The sequence below is a fragment of the Calonectris borealis genome, chromosome 18 (assembly GCF_964195595.1).
Source record: "Calonectris borealis chromosome 18, bCalBor7.hap1.2, whole genome shotgun sequence".
Lineage (NCBI taxonomy): Eukaryota > Metazoa > Chordata > Aves > Procellariiformes > Procellariidae > Calonectris > Calonectris borealis.
In genome coordinates this window covers 7,836,721-7,855,623 of record NC_134329.1, presented here as the reverse complement: position 1 = coordinate 7,855,623, position 18,903 = coordinate 7,836,721, and positions in this window count along the sequence as shown.

Sequence of the window (18,903 nt, the reverse complement as noted above, 5' to 3'; positions counted from 1 at the left end):
AAGGGAGGAGGCGGCTGCTGGGTGGGTTGAGTGGGGCCCGGTCCCAGCCCCGCTGGGTTTCTCCGTCGTGCCAGTCGTCCGTGACCTCGCCGGCGGCTCGGGAGGGGTTCCTGCTGCCTGCGAGTTATTCATCGTCCTCGGCAGCTAATGGACTCCATTCAGATACTTCTCCCTCGTTCCTCCCTCCCGAACGTGATTCGCATCGTGGCTGAAAGCAGATTCCTTTTGGCAGCGAGAGCCCCAGATATTTTATATTTACGCATCATTTTCTTCCCAGGATCCCAATTTTCCCCTTCTCTCGTCTCCCCCCTCTCCTTTCGCCTCCATCCCTGGTCGGGTCGCGCCGTGGCTCCATCTCCATCGCCTGCCGTCCCCTCCCCGCGTGGCCAGCGCTGCCGCGGGGGGACGGGGGGCTGGACACAGCCACTCCTGCGGGGACGGGAAGGGGACGCTCGGAGATGTTGGCCCTGCTCCCCCGCGGCTGTATTTACTGCGGCGAGGAGCAGAGTCCACGTAGCTGTGGATGCAGTTTACAGGTAATTAAACTCAGCTTGGTGAGGATTTAAACATTAATATTGATGCGAAAGTTTTTAATAAAATATAGGTAGAGAGAGAGAAAGAGGTATCGATTCCTATAGGCTTTTTATTTTTTCTTTTCTCCCGCTTTTATTGTCACGGGGAAGGGTTGATATATTGGCGAGCATGAAATAAGGGTGGCCTGTGCTGGCATGGGGGTCTGCAGGTGAGGACAGATACGATCCCAGAAGGACAAGGTGGGAAAAACTGTTAGGATCCGTATGGCGAGGCCATTCCCGACCCAACCTCCTGCGCATCCTCTGCGGCGGGTGCAGGATCTTGGGGGCAGCATCTGCTTTTTGGGAATGGTGCTGAGCCTCCAAGGTTTCCACGTCCGCTTCTGCATCCCACGTGTTGCTCTCCATCGCGGCTCAGGACACAACCCCTTGGACCACGCCGCCGCCCACGTGCCTGGGCTGCGCCGCCGGCATCGCTCCCCTTCCCGCCGTAGCCCCGGTGGGACCGGGCTGGGGGTCCCTGGGGTGCCCCGGTCTCGCTGCCCCAAACCCCCTTCGCAACCCCTGTTCCCGTGCCGCACCGAAGGCCGTTAAAAAGATGCTGACGGCCGTTTTTCACTCCCTGCTTCTCTGTATACACACAGGACTTGGCTTTATCTGCTTTCTCGCCAATATTTTTTTATATAACAGTGAAATATTTATATTGTCCAATAAAAGGCAGTAAGCTTGCAATCTCACGCAAATTCATTTGAGACCGGGAGCTTCGTTGTCTGAATTTTACACCCAGCAGTGACCCCTGGTAATTGGCTCCATACGTCTTTAGCATCGCGGATTTACATAAGGCGTAGGGAGGGGAATGATGGTGGGGGTCACCCCGCCTGCCCCATGGCCCAGCTAGCCAGGGCTGTGGTGCGCCATGTCTCCTCCTGTCCCGCTGTGGCACGGCCAGTTTTTGGGGGTTTTTTGGGTTTTTGGTGATGCCGGTGGGAAGGGGAGGAAGGGCTCGGTCCCCTGCGGCTTGGGTAGTCGTGGCTTTAAATCCCCGCAGCGTGCCGGGGGGCAAGGCTGGCTCCGTGCCGAGCGTGGTGGTCATGGTCCTGAGGTTTTGGTGGGACGTGAGGGTGGAGCAGACTGCAGGTGATGGAGCAAACTGCAGGTGACGGAGCAAACTGCAGGTGACGGAGCAAACTGCAGGTCCCGCGGCCGGGACCAGCTGCTGAGCCTGGCGGTGGCGGCTCCTGCCGTTGCAAACCCAATTTGCCCCAAAAGTGCCTGTTTTGGGAGCCGGGTGGGGATGCTCGGGACGGGACGTGCATCGCCGGCGGCCGGAGCTCGGGGCGCAGCGGAGCCCCACGCAGGCACCTCCGGACCTCCGCCACCAGCACCTCAGCCCCCAATTTATCAAAAAGCAATTAGTAGCCTCCCCCCACTCAGGTTTTACGGTTTCTGTCTCTTCCCACCGACTGCAGGGCAGTAATTAGAGTCTGTCTAATGAGGTTTGCATGGCGGGGATACGGTCTCTCGCCGTATCTCCCTGTCAGACAAAGGCTTTGCCACGGTTTATGGTGCTGGCATAAATTTTATCTGGCTGTTTTCACCGCGATACAAGTCGGATAGGGACCGGGACATCCCCCGGCACGGCCGGCCTGCGGGATTTACCGGGGAGCACCCGAGGGGTCGCTTCCCATCACATCAACCCCATCATTTTTATTATTTTTTTTATTTTTTTTTCACATTCCGCCAAAATTAAAAAGCCATCTATATCTTAAAAACCTTATTTATGAACACTTAAGCATAAGTAAGTCATCCTTGGACGGCTTCCCTCCCCGCTGATGGATGTAATCTGGCACCGGGGTGGACCGGGAGGGAAATCTGGCAATACAATATGCTGTGCTTGACTATTTTGACACTCGGAGTGCGATGTTTTTTTTACAGTTACTGATGAGCTTATGGCACTGCTCCTTTTGGAGAAGCGAGGAGGAGGCTGGGGCTGAGAATATTGATTAGCGAGCTCCTGATTATCTCAACAACCCTCTCGGCTTGCCTTTTCTTTTGCGGGGAATACAGAATTTCTTCAATTATTCATATAAACCTCCTTGTCGATATTGCCAACGCGCCGTGGCTGCGCGACGCAGAGCACAATCAGTCCGGGGGAGTTATAGTCCCGCAATCTTAAAACCCAACCCTCCTAAACCACCTTTATTTTATTTCGCCCCCCCCTTTTACCCCCTTTCCCTTCCTCCTTTTGTTTTTGTTTTGTTCCAGAAGGAGCTTAATTCTGTTGCTTCGGCGCTGGCAGCGCGGCGGGGGGAAAGCACGCAGTCTCATAAACATTTAATTGAACTCAGCCGGGAATTTAAGAAAAATGTACCTGAGGTACGGGAGATTTGCTGCTGGAGAATTAACTCGGCAGGACGGCGGATTTCCCTCCCCGACAACTGGATTTTTGAGAGCCGTAGATATAAGTGACTAACAAGAAGGGAAGCTAATTAGCCACAAAGACAAATTATAGCCCCTAACCTTGGGGTATGGGGATTTTTTTGCTCTCGCTGCCTCCGGTAGCTCCTTTGGGTGGGCAGAGCCGGGAGACGGGGGCTTTGCGGGGGGACGCAGCATCCGCCTGGATGCATCCCGGCAGCGCGGGAGGAAACTTTGGGTTTTGAGGTGTTTATAAAAAGTAAGCGTTGAGCATTTGGCGCCGAGATGCTGGCACCCAGCTCGCAGCCCGGATGGGGGGAGATGTGTTGGTTTTTTTTTTTTTTTAAAAAAAAAAAAAAAAGATGAGAAAGGAAAGAAAAAAAAAAAGAGCAACTCTAAAATAGCTTTCCTCGGAGGCCGTGCGGGGAGCGGTGTTTTCTGCCTGCCTGGGTGGGAGGAAAAACTGGCAGCGTTGTGGGGGGATGCTCGAAGGAAAGGTGGGCAGGGGAGTGGGTGGGAGCTGCCCTCGCCCCCCCGCCATGGTCCTGGGCATGATCCCAGCCCCTTCCCACCCCGTCGGCTCTTGGGGGGTTGAAATGGGAAGGGGAGAACCTGGGAGGGACAGACTGGACCCGGCTTGGTGTGGCCAAGGCGCGGGGTCGCTGTCCCCAGCCCCTGAGGGGTTTCTGCAGCAGATAAAATCCATCTGCTTTCCCTCCCCGGCCAGTGCTGGGGGGTCCCTGTGCCACACGTGGGCAGGGGTACAGGCAGGGGAGGCAGGGCCCTGCTGCCGGCGAGCTCCCTCATGTCCCCTGCAGGACACCAGGGATGGTGGCCCTGTCTGGAGAGCTGCTAGGCAGGGGAAGGAGCCATTGCCGCTGGGAGGTGCCATGGCGTGGTCAGGAGGTGCTGTGGTGAGGCCAGGAGATGCCATGGCATGGCCAGGAGATGCCATGATGTGACCAGGAGGTGCCATGGCATGGCCAGGAGATGCCATGATGTGACTGGGAGGTGCCATGGCATGGCCAGGAGATGCCACGTCATGGCTAGGAGGCGCCATGATGTGACCAGGAGATGCCATGGCATGGCCAGGAGATGCCATGATATGACCGGGAGGTGCTGTGGCGTGGTCAGGAAGTGCCATGGCATGGCCGGGAGATGCCACGATGTGACCAGGAGGTGCTGTGGTGTGGCCAGGAGATGCCATGGCATGGCCAGGAGATGCCATGATGTGACCAGGAGGTGCTGTGGCGTGGTCAGGAGGTGCCATGATATGATGGTGACATGCTGTGGTGTGGTCAGGAGGTGCCATGGCATGGCTAGGAGATGCCATGATATGACGGCGACATGCTGTGGTGTGGTCAGGAGGTGCCATGGTATGGCCAGGAGATGCCATGATGTGACTGGGAGGTGCCGTGGCATGGCTGGGAGGTGCCGTGGCATGGCTGGGAGGTGCCATATCATGGCCAGGAGGTGCCATGGTGTGGCCGGGATGCACCAGATGAGGTTGCAGTGGGTGATCTGAGGAGGAGCTGAGCACCGGGGTGGGATGACGCAGTCCCAACCCACCCCGTTGCTGCAGAAGGCACCTCGCTCCTCCATCCTCCAGCCTCAGGTGCTCCCCAGCCCCGTGCCCGAACCACATCCTCGGAGGCTCCGTGGATGCCTTGGCTTTGGGCCCCGCTGCCGGCGAGCGATGCGTTGCACTTCAGGATACCTCTTCTTCTCCCCGGCTTTTTAATGCTCTCTCTTCGGGGGCTGCTTTCTCTGCTCCTCTAATGTGCTTCGATGGAAGCCCCTGGAGAGCTGCCGGTACTCTGAGCTTGCCAGCAGCGACACATTAGGATCTGTCATCTGCTGAGCATTACCTGATTTTAAATCTGTCTCTTTGGAGCTACGGAACTGCATAAGAAAATATTAAAGTAAACAATAAGTGGATTTACACAAATGCGACTGATTTCCATATTTTTCATCACTTCATTTTATTACTGGGTTTACTGATATGCTCATTTATTTATAGGGCAATCCAGTATTGATTCATTCCGATGCACTATGCGTAAACACATAAAAGAGAGTGATAACAATAGGAATACATTTTCAGTCTTTTAAATACTGCATTTTTTCCGATAGTCTTCATTAGATCCGCTACGAGAATATGAGCTATGTCCTTCGGGAGCCCCAGCCGGTCCCTCCGCCCAAGTGGCTCTGGATTTATGGGGGTGTAAGGGAGAGCAGGATGCGATTCCCGGCTCAGCTGCTTTCCCCCCCCCAGGGTTTTTTTCCACGGGAGGTTTTGGGGGATTTTATCCCGAAAGGTGGATTCTGCTTCAGTGCCAGGCAGGGCAGGATGGACACAGAGTGCTGCTGCTTCTCCTGGGGCCGGGCTTGCGGGGGCCCTGGAGACAATTTTCTCCCCCCTCTTTTTTCCCCCCTAATATTTTTTTCTTTTTTTCCTTTTCCCTCTTTTCCCCCCTCCTTTTTCCCCCCTCCTTTTTCCCCCCTCCTTTTTCCCCCCTCCTTTTTCCCCCCTCCTTTTTCCCCCCTCCTTTTTCCCCCCTCCTTTTTCCCCCCTCCTTTTTCCCCCCTCCTTTTTCCCCCCTCCTTTTTCCCCCCTCCTTTTTCCCCCCTCCTTTTTCCCCCCTCCTTTTTCCCCCCCTCCACCCCTTCCCCCCCTCTTCCCCCCTCCTTGTCCTGCCCTCTTCCCCCCCTCTCTTTTTCCTCCCTCTTTTTCCCCCCTCTTTTTCAAATTTTAAAAATACTTCTTTAATATATTTTTCCCCGCCAAGCACACTTTTCAGCGCTCCCCATGAATATTAACAGGGCGAGCGGGCGCTACATCATCTGCGTCACGGGCAGGAGCCCATAAAAGCGCGGTGATGAATGGCGAGCTTCCCCCTCCGCTCCTTCTTGTAAATGGGACGGAAAAAAAATCATTTTGAAATATTAACCCAGGTGGGGGCGGATGGGCTTGTCGGGCCCTTTCTCTCTGCCATTCCCAAATACGTCCCATATACATTTAGGCTCCTATATCCTTCCTATATATTTTTTTCCTTGGGGAAGGAGGAGCGGGGCCAGGAGAATAAATAGAACCCGCGGAGAATAAACCTGGCTTTTATTTCCCCCCCGATTAGCTAAAGGGCAGTTTCTTTCTCTCGCCAAAAGCTGCCCGCGACGGCAGTTTAATGGCAACAGCTTGAGACGGACAAAGTTTGAATATCCTTCCGACGGAGAAAAGAGCAAAGCGAAAGCCCTGCTAATTACAAAAGTTGCTTTATGAAAGATAATTCAAAGCAATAATTTAGCAAACATAATCAAGTAGCGCAGATGGGGATTTTGATGAATAGTTTGCAACATGCAATTAGCAGCTCTTGCAGTTACATATCATTAACCCTCAGAGCACAAAAATTATTTTCTCATTATTAGATGAAAAGGTAAAATTAAGCTGACTAGACAGTAAAGGAACAAACTACAATTAATTACCTTCATTTATTACAGTCATTATTTTAAACTTATTTTTTTTTACTCTGATAGATAGATGAAAACATCTAAATTAAAAGTTTTGTTCTGCTAAATGGGAGGTGAAACTTTGCGATGCTCGGGGTGCGCCCGCGTGCCGGGGCCAACCCGGCTCCAACCTGGCTCCGTCCCGAACTGGGGGGCAGTGGGAACCCCCTCATCGCCCCGCTTCATCCGCGCCGGGGATGCAGAGCCCCGTGCATCCCTGCCCATCTCCTCCGCCAACCTGGACCTCTGCCGCCAGCCGCCCGGGGAGTTTTGAACAATTTCGCAGGAAAATAATATTTTGCAGGAAAATAATTTTGCAGGAAAAAATTTTGCAGGAAAAAAATTTTGTGGACTTGCAAGCAATCCAGCCCCGCTGGGAATAAACCCGCCCGCATGGCCCCTTCTCCTGCCGACCATCAGAAATCAGCCTGCTCCTTCGAGCCGCGTTGGGTTCGACGCTGAAGCCTTTCGTTTCGGCGTGTGCGTCGGTAGCAGATGGTTTGGAGTTGCCAACTGTCAGCAAATGCACTAAAAAAAAAAATTAAGAAAAAAAAAAAGGGAAAAAAAATTAAGGAAAAAACCCCCCAACTAAAAATACGTGTATTAAATTATGTTGGTGAGGATTGTAAAATAAGCTTGAAATATTTTCCCCGCTTGCTGGAGGCTGTAGCTCACCTGGGGACGGAGGCGGAGGGTGCTCCGGGGGCTGGCAGGGGGTGGCAGGGGCTGGTGCCCATTCCGGGACTCAGCCCAAGAAATCCTGCGGTGCGGAGAAAGGGAAGAGCTGGGACGTCTTCTCCCAGAGCCGGCCGGGCTGGGATGCTGCGGGAAAAGAGGGGAAGAAAAATAACCTAATGAGCGGAACGTCCGCTGCCTCTGCTCCCCAGAACTTTGCCAAAGCGTCGTTGGACTTGTCAGGAAGTATTACAACAAAATTAGGAACCAGCAGCAATTTTCTTGGGTTCGGGATCCTATGCTTTATAAAGTAAATTATTAATGCGTTTTTTTTCTCCGTTAAGCAGTTATTTGCAGCCGTCTCGGTGTATTTCTCATTAGAAATAACATCATCTGAAGAACTTATATTGATTCTTTTTTTTTTTTTTTCCTTTTTTTAATCTCCGAGTCATGAACGTGAACAACATATTTCTATGACGTTCCCTTTAACTAGAATTCTCGGGCTTTATTTTTATATTATTGATCTTTTTGGCATGAATTGCTTTTCGGCCTTGTGAAAACATTGTGAGCTGCTTCTGCCTTTGGAGGGTGGGCTGGGGGGGCGGAAGGGAAGGGGGGTCCTGGGGGTGCGCGAGGGGGGTGGGTGGGTGCGCGAGGGGTCTGGGGGTGCGCGAGGGGTCTGGGGATGCGCGAGGGGTGTGGGTGGGTGCGCGAGGGGTGTGGGTGGGTGCGCGAGGGGTCTGGGGGTGCGCGAGGGGGGTGGGTGGGTGTGCGAGGGGTCTGGGGGTGTGCAAGGGGGGTGGGTGGGTGTGCGAGGGGCCTGGGGGTGTGCGAGGGGCGTGGGTGGGTGTGCGAGGGTCTAGGGGTGGGCGAGGGGTTTGTGGGTGTGTGATGTGTTTGTGCATGTGCGGTGGGTCTGCGTGTGTGCAGTGGGTCTGTGGGTGTGCGATAGGTTTGTGGGTGTGCAGTGGGGGTGTGGGCGTGCGATGGGTGTGTGTGATGGGTTTGTGGGTGTCTGCGGTGGGTTTGTGGGTGTGGGCGATGGATCTGTGCGTGTGTGCAGCGGGCTTGTCCATGTGCAGCGGGTCTGCGGTGCGCGATGGGTCTGTGCCCCCCTGTGATGGGTTTAAGGAGGCGGTCGGACGCGGGGCACCAGGAAGGCAGCAAAAGGGACCCCGGCCCGAGGCGGGGGCTCCCCGGCACACGGCCGGTGCTGCACAGGGGGTCCAGTCCCCATCCCCCGGAGCTCTCCCCTGGGACAGCGGCTCCCTCCCAGGCTCTCCCCCCGCGCCCCTCCGCAGCCCTCCCGCTCCCCCCGACTTCTTTACACATCAGCAAAAAAAGCGAGGAAAATAGCGAAGGCTTGAATGTATTTTTTTCATCAGTTTTCTTCAACATTTGGGGTCTCTGCTGCCGCTTTCTCCCCCGACAGCTGTTCCTCTCCGCTGAAAAAGAGCTCATTTGTGGTTTACTGCCACCGGTATTTAGATGGAAATAACCCACTACTTATCCTGCACTTGATCTCATGGATATAAGAATAAACTCACCGCCGGTGCGATGCAAATCCCGCGCCTTTGGAGAGGAGATGCTCAGACAGTCGGTCCTCGCCGCCGTACCGGGAGGAGGACCGGCTGCGCCGGGGGAGTTTTACCATTTTGTCAGTCAATTATAATAATATTTCTGCTTCCAAATGTTTAAAAAGTTGGCTTCGGAAGGTATAATCATGGCACAGAGGCCAGCCTGACAATAGTAATTAATTAGGCTATTACGCATTCTACAGTGATAATTGCTTTGCTGGAAAGTCACCAGCCATGAAAAGGACCCGGCGCGTAAATGTAATTCATCACGCGGCGGCGATCCTGCGCCGCTGCCGTGCCTCACCTTGAGCCCGTGGATGCTGCGGAGGGAGAGGGAGGGAGGGAAAAAAAATAGAAATTAATGGTACGTCGATATATAACGCGGAGGCAGAGCTCGCCGCCGGCCGCCGAGGGCTTCGCGGGCGGAGGGAGAGCGGGGGGCGGCGGGTTTGCCGTTGCCGATGGGCGTCGTGGTGATGAGGGGAGCGGGGATGACGCCGTTCCGACCCCGTCGAGCTGGGGCTGCTTGCGGGGACGTTCAGCTCCCCCATTTTTAGCCATTTTCTCCTCTTTTTAGCAGGACGCGGGTGACATTGTCCTCTCAGATGGGGACATGGGGTCTGGCCCAGCTTCTGCCCTGAAGGAGCAAACGTTTAGGGTTTTTTTCTACAAAACCTTGATTTTAGGGCTGATGGGGGCTTTTTCCGGGTGGTTATTTAGCTCTACATGAGGAATAACAGCGGTTTCAGGGTTGGGGTAAGCTGTGCTCGTGCGGCACGTGGAGCTGCTCCGGCGGGAATCACCCCTGGCATTTTGGTGAATTATCCCCGTCGGAAAACGTCGCTGAAAATTTTAAATATCTTTTTTTTTACTGACATTTCCATGGAGTTTAGTGGGACTCCAAAGGAGCAGAGCGGACTCCTGGCTCACCGTCCTGCCGATCGACCGCGCCGGTGGTGCCCCGGCACCGAAACGAGCTGGCCCCGAGCCAGAGCCCAGACGGGGGACGGGGCAGGAGCCGGGGCTGGTGAAATGGCCCCCAGTGCCTCCTCACCAGCAAACTGCGGGTCCTGCGGCTCCGATTAAGACGCTGATGGTAGTTAATGGGTGGAAAGGTGTTACGCTGCGTCCGTGGGTGCTCCCTGGGAAGGTGGGCTGAGCGGCGGGTCGACCCCTTGTGTGAACCAGGAGGAAACCTGGATCCGTCCCAGGGAGCCCGTGGCGGGTGGCCGTGGAGCCGCGAGGTCCATGGGACGCCGGCGTGCGGATGCTGCAGGCTCCTGCCCGCCCCGGAGCCACAACGTTCCCAGTGGGGGATCCATCAGGATTGCTGAGGAGAGGGAAAGGCTTCAAAGTTTCCCCTTGAGAAACGCTTTGTCTCTGTGATGTGACTTGATCTCCTCTCCAACCTGATCTCCTCCTATGACCGGGTGACCTGTGGATGAGGGACAGGCTGTGGGTGGGTCTGCCTGGACTTCAGTAAGGCCTTTGACACTGTCTCCCACAGCATTCTCCTGGAGAAGCTGGCGGCTCACGGCTTAGGTACGCTCTTCGCTGGGTAAAAACCTGGCTGGACGGCCAAGCCCCGAGAGTTGTGGTCAACGGAGTTCAATCCAGCTGGCGGCCGGTCACGAGCGGTGTTCCCCAGGGCTCAGTACTGGGGCCGGTCCTGTTCAATATCTTTATCAACGATCTGGTGAGGGGATCGAGTGCTCCCTCAGTCAGTTTGCAGTGACACCAAGCTGGGCAGAAGTGTGGATCTGCTGGAGGGTGGGAAGGCTCTGCAGAGGGACCTGGACAGGCTGGATCGATGGGCCGAGGCCAATGTATGAGGTTCAACAAGGCCAAGTGCCGGGTCCTGCACTTGGGCCACAACAACCCCAGGCAACGCTGCAGGCTTGGGGAAGAGTGGCTGGAAAGTGCCCAGAGGAAAAGGACCTGGGGGTGCTGGTTGACAGCGGCTGAACATGAGCCGGCAGTGTGCCCAGGTGGCCAAGAAGGCCAACGGCATCCTGGCCTGTATCAGAACTGGTGTGGCCAGCAGGAGCAGGGAGGTGATGGTGCCCCTGTACTGGGCACTGGTGAGGCCGCACCTCGAATACTGTGTTCAGTTTTGGGCCCCTCACCACAAGAAGGACATGGAGGTGCTGGAGCGTGTCCAGAGGAGGGCAACGAAGCTGGTGAAGGGCCTGGAGCACAAGTCTGATGGGGAGCGGCTGAGGGAACTGGGGGTGTTGGATCTGGAGAAGAGGAGGCTGAGGGGAGACCTCATCGCGCTCTACAACTACTTGAAAGGAGGTTGTAGCGAGGTGGGGGTCGGTCTCTTCTCCCAAGTAACAGTGATAGGACGAGAGGAAATGGCCTCAAGTTGCGCCAAGGGAGGTTTAGATTGAACATTAGGAGAAATTTCTTTACTGAAAGAGTGGTCAGGCCTTGGAACAGGCTGCCCAGGGAAGTGGTGGAGTCCCCATCCCTGGAGGTATTTAAAAGACGTGTAGATGAGGCGCTTGGGGACATGGTGTAGTGGCATGGTGTGTTGGGTTGACGGTTGGACTCGATGATCTTAGAGGTCTTTTCCAACCTTTATGATTCTATGACTTCAGGAATAAAATTCAGCGGAAACAGCCCGATTCAGAGGTCTGGGCTGGCTCCTTTGGCACAGGTTAGGATGTGCAGGGGGACAGTCAGGGGTGATGGAGAGGTGATGGGGAACACATTTGGGCTGGCTCTTTGCTCTGCACCCTTTGGTTGACGCCGTCTGGGGGGAGATGAAGCTCTTCAGAGCAGCTCGAGCAGGTCCAGGCGTCCCCATCGCCCTGCGGCAGAGCCGTGCGATGGGCTGTGCCCGCTCCCGCTCCTCTCCCGCCCCAAGTCCAAAGGATGTGGGAATTGGGGGGGTCACACAGGGCTGATGTGGTGGAGCACCCCAGTACTGCTGTGCCTCTTACGGACCACCCAGCAGGGCTCCCCGCGCCACCCCAACGCCGCATGCCGCCGGCAAATTCGGCAGGCGCGATGCTGTCCTGCTGCGATACGCAGGCGGTGCCGCTCGCCGTCTGCCTGCTGCCTCCCTCCTCTCTTCCCTGCTTTATTATTATTATTTTAAAGCACCCCGAAGCCAAGCAATTTTGCAGAACGCTGAAGAAAAGCCCCCAAATTCCTCCTCTGCTGGAACTGCGGCGCCGAGAAAGTAGGTTTGTGTACGAGACGCTATAAAAAGCCCGGCTTATACAATTTTAACAATAGAAAAATGATCTTTGTGCTCCAGTGCCTGCGAGCGTGGAAGGAGAAGGCGGTTTGCTCAGGTGGCTGCTGGATTACAAATGAGCGGTTTGCTTTGGGTTTGAATGACAAGCAATCGCAATCCGGGCTGGCGGGGTGAGCCGGGAGCTCCGCCGGCACGGAGGAGGCGGGCGGAGGGAAAAGATGCTCCGGCGTGGGAGCTGCTACAGGGCTGAGGCGCAAAGTTTGGGCTTCATTCGATAATTAGCCCATCGGTGGCTTAAGAGCGGTTTAATTGACTAGTCTGCTGTTGGTAATAGCGTGTCTGCCAGCACTGAGTGCCGGGTGGGCGCCTCTTCCTCCATCACCAGTTGGCACGGGCGCCCAGTTTGGATCAAACTGGGCATTTTCTGGCTGGGAATGAGTCACCTCCATCCCCGGCTCCTGCACCCAGGGCAGCAGGGACACAGAGGTCCATGTGTCCCACTGGCACCCCATCCCATCCGCTGCAGTGGGGCTGGATGTGCAGGGGACCCTTGGCAAACAAAATGCGCTGGAGCCCGGTGGGCAGCAGCCCCTGCCCCGAGGTGTCGTCGCGCCTTGAAAAATTAAGGGGAGTAAATGATTCATGCTCATAAATGTTGGATGGGAGCACGTGGCAGATTAATATGTTGTTGGGTTATTAGTGATGCGGCGTGCCGTCTCCCCGCTGCCCAGCTGGCACGAGTGTCACCGGCAGCCGAGGGGGACGGGGGCATGGTGTCCCCCGGTCCTGGTGCACGGGGCTGGCACGAGCATCGCTCCTGCCCACGGCATCGCCCCAGCCGTGCCGTACTGGGGAGGATGGCCGGGGCGGGCTGGGTGCCGGATCCAGCCCAGCAAGCACAACAACAGGCAGGCTTCTTTATTTCTTATTTAAGCGCCAACATTAAATTATAATTTTCATTTACTCAGAGCGCATCAATGATTTAGGGCGACGTGACATGGCAGCGGAGCGAGGAGTTTAGCCAAAGGCAACGAGCGGCTGCGTGGGGCACGGAGCGGGCACAGAGCCGTGCCGGGGGGGGGGGACCCGAGTGCTGGTCACGGGTGACACCGGTCCTGGTGGCCCGGCAGAGCCGGTTCCCTCCTCCGAGCCCATCTCTCACCCCCTTTTTCTATCTCCCCGCAGGTGATTGCACTTAGTAAGAGAAGCAAGGAGGCTGAGACGGCTTTCCTGAGCGTTTACAAGCAATTAATCGAAGCTCCAGGTAAGCAACGCGCTGGCGACCTGGCTGCCTAACGAGTCGCGTGCTGGCGCCGGTGCCGAGAGGAGCCAGCGAGGACCACGGCAGCGCTGCCGGCCCCGGCCCCGGCGCGGCTGGCATCGCCGACCTCCGCTCGCGTATGGTGCTCTGGAAATACCAGCCGAAGAGAGGAGTGGAAACAGCTTTTGCCATCGCTGTGTTTCAGCCCCTGAGCCAAATGCATCTTGACATTAGGAAAGGAATACATTTGCTCAGCCCTTGTAATAACACTGCGGCTATCCCCACTTGTCTTTTTGACGGTAAGTTAACCGAAATGACCGAGCGCCGGCTCGCAGCACGGCTCCTGGCACCGGCCGCAGCTCGGGGACGGCTTTCCCCGTTTCACCGCCGTGCCGGGGTGTATCCCCCGTCCGGGGCGGCGCTTGAAGTCTTGGGAGGGGGAAACTGAGGCATGGGGCAGCCCTGAGGCTTGTGTTGGCAGAGCCGGTGCTAGGGCCGGGTGAGGGGCCGGGACCCCGCTTCCCGCTGCTCCCCGCTCCCCGCCGTGGGCTCTGCCGTACTCTGAGCCGGGGGTGCAGGCTGTGCCCGGCACGGCAGCACGGAGCATCCCCCGGCACGGCGAGGATGGAGAGCTGCAAACGGCTGAAGATGCGCAGAAGGGCTCCTGCAGGGCCACTAATTCATTTTCCAGACATTTAGGAATAACAAAATGTTTTAATGATTTCTTAGGGGAATTAGGGAGACATATTTTTGTCCTCATTAAATTTTCTCCTGTGCTACAAGAACCAAATGTCAGCTCGGTTTCCAGAACCCAGTTATCTTCCCTCCCCACGCTCACCCGCCGCGCTCCTCCTGCTTGCACACGCGTGCACATGCATGCACATGGATGCACACACGCGCACACACATGTACACATGTGCCCGCAGATGCACACACACGCCCACCCCAAAACTGCTCCCCTGTGATCTCTGCACCCCCTTCTCCTCCTCCCCTCCCTCTCCTCTCCCGCAGCATCCACCTCTTGCTCCCCTCTCCCCTCCTGCTCCCCAAATCCTCCCGCCCGTCGTTTTATCCCCGTCTGTTACATGTCCGTGTGTCTCTCGACAGGCGAACTCTTTGTGGAATACTTTACAAGCGCCACATAAGTCCTGATTCAACATTTTTTGCTTTGAATGGCTGCTGTCAACACAAATCTCTGGCAGAGACTGTAACGGAGCCTGATTGCTCAGCAAGTATTTTGATAAGTGAGCTGGCTGTGTGTCTGTAATTACGGGAGAAAACCGTAAATCTTTTGGATATTGTTCACACAGATGTGGCGTGAAGGGAAGGGGGGAAGCAGTAAAATGTGTTAAAAGCATAATTAATGTCATTGTTGTTGGGGATGATTTGATTTAAGGCTGACTTTGACTCGTGGAGGGATTCGTAGGGCGCCGGTGGATGTGTTTGAGCAGGTTGGGATGGGTTGGTGGAGGAGGTGCCGCCCCGGTGGGAGAGGTGACGGCACCGCGGATGTGCCGGGGAGGTACCGTGGATGCACCGCGGATGCACATGGATGCACCGTGGGTGCCCCGCGGATGCACCGTGGGTGCCCCGTGCTCCTCTTGGAGGCAGACAGCAGCGTGAGGCAGATGTCACCCTTCAGCCCACGGCACGCACACCTCCGCCAAAGGCCGGGCCAAGCGGCTGGGCTCTGCCACGGGGATGGGCTGCCGGTCCCCGGGGACACGGGTGCTCCCCGGACCTGTGCACGCTCGGAAGGTGATCGGCACCCAGGACACCTCGCGCCCCATCCTGCCATCACACGGTGCCTCGAGCTGCTCCGGTGGCCGAGCGGTGCTGCGGTGGGGGTGTCCAGGAGCGGGTCTGCAGGCGGCCCAGACCCCCTCCAGCACGGGGAAGGGCCCCCGGCCCCGCTCCCCCATGCCGGGGCTGGGAACACCAGGAGGGACCCCTGCCCACCGCCCCCGTCCCTGCTGCAGCACTGCTGCTGCCACTAAAGGACAGGCAATAACGCCAGCTAGTGGCAGCGCTTATATATATACATATAAATATATGTGTGTATATATAGTGGGTGAGCATATGGAGCAATAGATAAGCACGCCTGGGCAGCAGGGACTTGCTGGCACATGGGTCAGCGCGAGCCGGCTGCGCCGTCGGTGGGCGATGCCACGCCGCGGCCCCTGGGCGTGTGGGAGCTGCCGCGGGGGGACGCAGCGCCGGAGCGTGCGGGCCCGAGGTCCCGTTTTGGCGCGCGTCTCTCTCCTGTCACCCATCACCCGGCTGTGCCACCGGTGGGGGGCCGTGACCCACGCAGGGGGGACCATCCCCTGCGCCGTGGGCAGTGTCCCGAGCCCTCCCGCCTGGCTCAGAGTGCAATGGCACGTGGCATCCGCGGTGCCTTGGCGTGAGCAGACGTTGTGCTCGGTTTTGAGCGCACCCTCTCTCCCGCCCTGCAGCAGGAGGGTTTGTTCTGGTGCAAGCATGGCGCGAGCATGGTGCTAGCATGGCGCGAGCTTGGTACCCAGCCCCGGCAGCCCCTTGCTGCATCTGGACACCTCGCGTGCGGCGGCAGAGCCGGCACTTTCCCAGTGGATGGACAGCGTGGTATTAGCTCGATGTAATTAATCCAGGTGGGCGTTTTGCATCAGCGCTGCCCCAGCTGACGTAGGGACGGAGCTGAAGCGCCGCTTGCTCTTTTCCCTTCTAAAAGCTCCGCTCCCGACCGCATTGTCCTGGGATGTCGGCTCCAAACGGGGAGCAGCGTGCTGGGGGATCGCGCCGGCTGTATTTCAGTGACGGGGCTGCAGCTCGCGGGAGGGAAAACGCTGACGCGAGGAAAATCCCTGGAGCTTTGTCGCTCGGGCCAGTTCCTCCCATATTATTTCTCATCACAGAGGCGAGAGGAGTTGCCGGCACGGATCAGACAGGACCTGCCCCGGCGTTTATCCCTGTGGAGGCGGCTCATGGCACGGAGCCCCTGGGGCCGGGGGAGCGTGGGGGGAACCCCCGGCCCCCGCAGCCTGTGAGCTGGGGCCCTGGAGTGTGGGGTTTAATTAGCCGTATCGTTATCTCAGCTTGTGTACTTACGGGTGTTATTAATGGCTGTGAGAGCATCCAGTCCGGTTCGGGGCCACGCCGCATCGCCACGACCTTCTTTGATGGTTCCTTGGATGGGGAACCAGCCCAAAGGCTGCCGAGCCGCAGCTCCGGTGCCGGCCAAACACCGCGAGCAGCCTGGGAGGGTCCCAGCCGCAGCCGAGTCCCCAGTTCAGTGCCAAAGCTGGCAGCGTGCCGGCAGGGCTCAGCACCCGCCTCCGGCTGGGTCCCTGCAACCGAGCTCTGGGCACAAACCTTTTATCCTGTCCCGTCCATGGGGTCTCTGTGACACCCAGCAGAAAGAAGGGGGGACGCTCCCCGTGGAGAAGGGTGCTCCGGGGGCTTTTGGCGTTAGCGTGCGGGGTCTGGCAGTTGCTGGTCCTGCGGGGAAGCCGCGTGGTGGGTGCTGTGGTGAGGCTCTGCACCCGCGGCCATGATGCCGTGGGATGAGAGGGCAGCGGTGAGTCGGGGAGACCCTCAAATCCCATCTTGGGGGACACGTATCTTGGCTTCGCTCATTTGCAAGGAGCATCCGTGCTGGGCACTTGCGGCGAGGATCACAGGCCAAATCCTGCCTCTTGCGCGAAGGTTCACCCCCAAGACGCCCGGTGCTGCGGTTGGGCTGTGCCGGCACAGCCCCGAACCAGCTCAAATCCCACGGCACGGCCGCGGTGGCACTGGACCCCCTTCATCCCGCACCGCTGCTGTCTCAGCCGGGGACTCGCTGAGCAGAAGACCTGCTCTGCGTCCCGTTCGGAGCGGAGGCAGCCAGTTGTTTGATTTTTTTTCCATCACCGCTCTGATTTTTCACCCTTGGATGCGTGCCACGCGGCCGTGCCGTACAGTAGCGCGCCCGGCTCCGTCCCACTTCCCTGTTTGTCTAACTTTTTGACCCTGGAGAATTCAAATCTATTTTCTTTCCTCTCCTTTTCTAAAAAAAAAAAAAACCCAAACCTATATTAACCTGGCTCAATAGGAGGCATTTTCTTGAACTTATTAAAAAATCCAGACTTGTAAATTAATTTGTTCATGTTGTACAATGGCAGTGCAGATGGACTCATTAGCATGCACACAACAAATAATTATAGATGAATTTTTAGCTGGCCTGCTTAATGGGCTTGCTGGGTTAATTATGTCAATGTATAATTACATCAGCCCTGGGAGACATAATGGCACACCCTGCTGAGCAGACACTAGCTAATGATGGTGTAATGCTGACAGAGGGAAGACGGACGGCTCTGAATGCACCTGCTTACCTCGGCACAAACCGCCATTGTCTGCACCCAAACGGGCCGGCGCTGGCGGCACCGGGGCCGCCGGTGCTGTGGGTGCCACCGGCTCGCTCGGGGAGGTGATGCCCCCACGCAGCCCTGCCGGTCCCTTGGGGCTGGCGATGGAAAGCGTGGGATCGAGGGGTGCCCCGGGGCCAGGGGGGCACCCACTCTGGTTTTAAGCGGGGTGCGGAGGGTCCTGGGGTGGGTGGTGAGGAGGGTGGGCAGCAGGTCCCCGGGGAGGTGGGAGAGGGCTGGTGGTGGGCATCCCTGCCGCTCACCACCGCATCCCGTGTCCCGCAGACCCCGCTCCTGTGCTGGAGGCTGCCCGGAGCCTGGAGGACCGGCTGCAGCAGCTCCAGCGCCTCGAGCCTGAAACCACCCCCCTGAAGGACCTCAGCCACCCCTGGAAGAAGCACCCGGAGCTTGTCGGCACCAAAGGTACCCCCCGGCGCCAGCCACCCCGTCGGACGAGGGTGGCAGCCGCGGTCCCCAGCCGGGTCCCCCCACGTGCCTCCGAGCATCCCCGGGGTGCGGGGGATGCGTCCCGACCCGTCCCCTGGCCCGTGGTCCCCGGCGGCCACCGCTGCTGTCCCCCACGCGGCTGTGTGAAACGTGTCCCCCCGCAGAGCGCAGAGAGGGGACGTCGCCGGCGGCCGGGCTCGCAGCAGCGGCCGAGCCCCCGCTCTCCGGCATCGACGGCAAAGCACCGTGCGCAGAAACCTTGCTGCAGCGAAATGAGGCAGAAAAGCAAAAGTACGTGAGTACGGGGGATGGGGCTTCACACCCCACAGCCGGCGGCATTTTGGGGTGCTGGTCTGTCCCTGCTCCTGCATGAGGGTGTCCGTCTGTCTTTCCCTCTCCTCCTTCCCTTTGCGCCTCCTTTGCTGTCCGGGTTGAGAGCGGACGCATCCAGCCTGGAAACCTGACACACGGTCTCGGGTGCTCCGAGCGTCCGTCTGTCCGTCCGTCCCCTCTGCCAGGTGGTTTTTGGGCAGCAGTGGGCACCCGCAGAGCCGGGGCAGGTCCCTCCTGCCAGCCCCTCGTGCCGTCTCCCTGGCACGTGGCTTTGCTTGGCCAAATGGGTTAAATCCAGGTTGATGAACCTCATTAAACAGCCTTTTAATTTGGAGGCTCCCGGCTTTCCCGGTGCCTTCATTGTTATTCCTTAACACGCTGCACCGGGAAACAAATGAGGAATCTTTAAACCCTAAATTGCAGATCTCTGCGAGTAAGTTCCTGGCAAGTGCAGGCTATAAATAATGCAGAATAACTTTTCCCTGATTGCTTCCCCCCCTCCAATTACCTATGGGGGGGTGGGCTGCCACCCCCCCCGGAGGGCTTTCAGCCGCAGGCATCA